At 50.3% G+C, this 4,983-nt stretch overlaps 1 non-coding gene across 1 annotated transcript; it reads left to right on the top strand.

Annotated features, from left to right (window-relative positions):
• The first annotated feature begins 1,892 nt into the window (after window positions 1–1,892).
• Window positions 1,893–1,964, top strand: TRNAS-GGA (transfer RNA serine (anticodon GGA)). Its single transcript has one exon. It is a non-coding gene; the product is annotated as a tRNA-Ser (tRNA).
• The last annotated feature ends 3,019 nt before the right edge of the window (window positions 1,965–4,983 follow it).

Genomic DNA, 4,983 nt, shown 5'->3' with positions numbered 1-4,983 from the left:
TTGCTGGCTTGAGTCCCATCTGTGCCACGCCCACACGTGCGCCTGCCTCATCTAAAGCCGAGGAGGGAATTGCGTCCGGACAATGGGAAGGTTTCTCCCCTGTCCACGGCCAAGTGGACCGATGCCAGAGCTGCGATCCAGGGCATCCCTGCCAAGTTTCCAGGCTCTTGTCACACTCCCCTCCTCCCCAGGAAGAAAACCCCTGCACGTTCTCACTTCTTTCGAGACAGATCAATTTGAAGAGAGCTGGCTTGCATCTAAGATAAGGCCTATTTTTTTCTACACCTCTTTTGGAAGAGGGAACAAATTATTTTCCTTATTTTCAATGGGTTGCTTAGGATGGGCTCTGGGGCACACATTCCAAGTCACCTGTCACTAAATCCCAGGGCTGGGAGGGGACCGTGAAACTGCCAACTGCCATGGGCTTTGGGGTTAAAGAGAGAAGGAACCACTCAGGTTCTCTGTAGTCCAGCAGCAGCATCTTTCAGGAGATACGGCAGGGATGCCGTGAATGTGCACGCTGCAATGATGAGGCTGAAGGGCAGGTCTCCACTCAGCCAGGAGACCCTCTCTTGGGCCCATAAGAAATGCGCCATAGGTCAAACCCACAGTGGGTAGAAGCAGAAGTGAGGTTTGAACCTAAGGTTGTCTGGTTTCAAAAATGCACTTATGAACCACTTTGGTGCACAGCCAGACAGTGCTCCCCCGGGCATCCGTCTGGCAGGCATGGGTACGGAGGCTGTGCTGGGCCGGCATGTTCTCATCCTGGCCACCTACAATGGACCGTTGATGTTCATGTCACAGCTCTAAAATATTATCACTGGAGGCCCTGAGATTTCATAAAGAACTTCCTTTCCAGAGCCACGTTGCTGTCTATAATTAGCACAAGTTTCCATAAGCAACAAGAAGAGGTGGGAACAGCTGCCCCACGAGCTAGGTTTGTTAGTGTAAGGCATTCCTGGGGCTTCTGTGCAGTCCAGGCTGTGCTCTTCCATCCCTCCCTGCTTCCCTGACCCCCGCCCTCAGCAGCCACTAGGCCCTCATTAAGGGATTAGCAACATCAGCTGTGCAATGCCTTGGCCGTGGAAGCAAGAAATGCTGGGCTTTCTGCTTTGGCCCTACTGCCCCTTATCAGCAGTCCCCGAGCCATGTTTGTGCTGGAGAAATCATAGCAGGGCTTGGGCGGAAATCATGGACAATTGGTGTCACACACTAATTAAGGACTCCAGGGTCAAGCATCAAGGAGGGGACCAGACTTCAACCTCAGTCCCTCTGCTAATGGGATGTTGAAAAACACAGCTGGGGCTTCGGACTAAGAAAGCCCACTTTGCCAAGTGAGAGAGATAAAAAGGTGATGCAGCCTGCTGTGTCTCAGGAAAGATGACAGGTCTTCCTTCACCAAGTCCAGAAGCCGGGTTCTCCTACCTGGACCCCATGCCTGGGTCACAAAGGGCTCCACTGCCAGAGCCTAGCCACACTTTGCGGACACCACCACCATCAGCGGCCCTCTGCTTTCAGTGCAGGGAGACTGGAGCGGCCCTGAGGGATATTCTCATGCTGATCTCAACACATTTATGACCTAATAGGATACTTGGCAGAGAAGGCAATGGCAACCCACTCCAGTGTTCTTGCCTGGAGAATCCCAGGGATGGGGGAGCCTGGTGGGCTGCTGTCTATGGGGTCGCACAGAGTCGGACACGACTGAAGCGACTTAGCAGCAGCAGAAGGAGAAGGATACTTGGGATAATTCTGAGGGTCTATATTGCTGTCATTAAAAACAAAACAGATTAAAATTCAAGGACAATTCTGAATAATGGGAACTAGCCAAACATACAGGGGGACAAATAAAAATGTAATCCTAAATGGCTTCTTTTTTTGTTTATTTCCCAGACTCTCTGGTGGCTCAGAGGTTAAAGCGTCTGCCTGGAATGCAGGAGACCCAGGTTCGATCCCTGGGTTGGGAAAATCCCCTGGAGAAGGAAATGGCAACCCACTCCAGCACTCTTGCCTGGAGAATCCCGTGGAGGGAGGAGCCTGGTAGGCTGCAGTCCATGGGGTCGCAAAGAGTCGGACACGACTGAGCGACTTCACTTTCACTTTCAGCCCCCTAGGCCATGAGCAGCTCCAGAAATATGATCTTCCTCTGTTCCTATAGCCAAGAAGGGCAGGTGAAAGGTGAAAGCCTGGGGCCAAGTCAGTTGCTGAGCACATATCCTTGCACGAGGGGTGAATAATACACCCAGCTATCAGTCATATCTCCTTCTGCCTCCCAAACTCACTCAGTCCTTCTTGTGACCGGGGGCCCTTGCTCGAGCCTCCTCCCAGCTCCCAGCCCTTGCTCTCATCTTGCTCTTATCTTGCTCCAGATCCCAGCTGAGGACAAATGGACAGAAGACTCCTTTGCTGATTGCAAAACAAAGGCTATAAATATGAGACCACTAAAGTTAAGACCTGGCAATATCAGCCTAGATGAGAGAGTTGGCATGAGCTCCTGCATAGAAAGTATTCATACGTTCAGGAAATAGCTCCAAAGCATCCCATGGACCCAGAAAATGTCCACAAGAGCATAAGCAAGGATGAGCAAAGATGCTCACTTCCAGGACGAGGTAGCACGGGGAAGGGTCCAGCTCAGAGCCCCTGCCCCACCCACTGTCCTCTGGTCAGGACTCCCAGCGGGGGCACTTCCATTTTGGAGGATGGTCAGCCCTGGCCCAGGACTATCCCTGCTCTATGCAGCCATGTGGCCGGCCTGCATCTACTGGGCCGGGATATTCTCCAGCCTCTTTCTAGACCCCTGTAGGAGAGAGTGTGTTCAGGTTAGGCCTAGCTGTGGCTGGTGTTGCTTATGTGTCAGGGCAGATGCGCTGTGGCACAATCCAGTCATTCTTGAGGAAACCTGCTGAGCCCCTTCCTCTTCCTCCTGCCTGTTCTCAAGCCCCACTTTTGTTGAACATGTTATTCAACTTCTTTATCATCCAATTCAGCTTCCTCTGATAGAAGGGACCTCACTTTTATTGAACACCTACTATTTTCAGCCAGCTAAGGCCTGAAGGTTGAATTCAACCCACTGTCTGTCAGTAAACTTTTATTGGAACACAACCAGGCCCATGTTTTGTCTTTGGGCTCTTTCAGGCTACAACGTCAGATTTAAGTATTTACAACAGAGACCGTATGGCCTGCAAAGCCCAAAATATTTACTGCTGCTGCTAAGTCGCTTCAGTCGTATCCAACTCTGCACGACCCCACATCCATAGATGGCAGCCCACCAGGTTCCGCCGTCCCTGGGATTCTCCAGCCAAGAACACTGGAGTGGGTTGCCATTTCCTTCTCCAGTGCATGAAAGTGAAAAATGAAAGTGAAGTCGCTCAGTCGTGTCCGACTCTTAGCGACCCCATGGACTGCAGCCCACCAGGCTCCTCTGTCCATGGGATTTTCCAGGCAAGAGTACTGGAGTGGGGTGCCATTGCTATCTGACTCTTTACAGAGAAATTTTGCCAACTTTTGTTCCAGGAAGTTTACAATAACGCTTTTGTTGTATCTTCATAGTCACCCTGAACACTAGATCCTGATTTCTATTTGGAGAGAAGCCTCTGAAGCCTGGCAAAGTCACACAGTTAGTAAGGAGGGGACACAAGCCTCAATCCACCACACTCTTGGCACTTGGCTTTATTTTGTGTCTTTGGTAGAACGAGCTGAGGGTGAACAGTTGCCTTGGTCTTGTTTGGGCAGCTAGAACTATGGCTCTCAAACCAGCAAGATGTCTGGTAGCAGACTCCAGCTTTTCTCCATGGAAATCCTAATTAAAAGAAAAAGATAAATGACCTCCTAATTATCTCCCAAGATGCCCAAATTAATCACCCAGATGATGAAGCCCCTCCTTTTACCCATGGGCTTGTGACATAAAAGTCAGTCAATCAATTAGCCACTTTCCTTTTCCCTCTGATCCAGATATTAGGCATTTGGACCCCAAACCAATTGGGTAAGGCTAGGCCACATGCCCCTCAAAATCTTCTCCGGGAAAATCAGAGGATTCTCCATGGGCCACGAGACAGCCTGAGGAAGTTGATGGAGAAAGGGCCTTAAGGGCATCCAGAACCTTTCAGTTCAGTTCAGTCACTCAGTCGTGTCCGACTCTTTGCAACCCCATGAATCGCAGCACGCCAGGCCTCCCTGTCCATCACCAACTCCCGGAGTTCACTCAGAGTCGCGTCCATCGAGTCAGTGATGCCATCCAGCCATCTCATCCTCAGTTGTCCCCTTCTCCTGCCCCCAGTCCCTCCCAGCATCAAAGTCTTTTCCAATGAGTCAACTCTTCGCATGAGGTGGCCAAAGTACTGGAGTTTCAGCTTTAGCATCATTCCTTCCAAAGAAATCCCAGGGCTGATCTCCTTCAGAATGGACTGGTTGGATCTCCTTGCAGTCCAAGGGACTCTCAAGAGTCTTCTCCAACACCACAGTTCAAAAGCATCAATTCTTCGGCGCTCAGCCTTCTTCACAGTCCAACTCTCACATCCATACATGACCACTGGAAAAACCATAGCCTTGACTAGACGGACCTTAGTCAGCAAAGTAATGTCTCTGCTTTTGAATATGCTGTCTAGGTTGGTCATAACTTTTCTTCCAAGGAGTAAGCGTCTTTTAATTTCATGGCTGCAGTCACCATCTGCAGTGATTTTGGAGCCCAAAAAGATAAAGTCTAACACTGTTTCCACTGTTTCCCCATCTATTTGCCATGAAGTGATGGGACCGGATGCCATGATCTTCGTTTTCTGAATGTTGAGCTTTAAGCCAACTTTTTCACTCTCCTCTTTCACTTTCACCAAGAGGCTTTTTAGCTCCTCTTCCCTTTCTGCCATGAGGGTGGAGTCATCTGCATGTCTGGGGTGGTTGCTATGTCTCCCGGCATCCTGAGTCCAGCCTGTGACCTTATCTAATCGCTAGGGTTCCCCAGAAAACATATGAACTGGCACTGGGCTGCCTCTC

This window comes from Budorcas taxicolor, chromosome 5, assembly GCF_023091745.1.
Source record: "Budorcas taxicolor isolate Tak-1 chromosome 5, Takin1.1, whole genome shotgun sequence".
NCBI lineage: Eukaryota > Metazoa > Chordata > Mammalia > Artiodactyla > Bovidae > Budorcas > Budorcas taxicolor.
The sequence above is the reverse complement of the archived record's forward strand: the minus strand, read 5'-3'. Positions and strand labels throughout refer to the sequence as shown.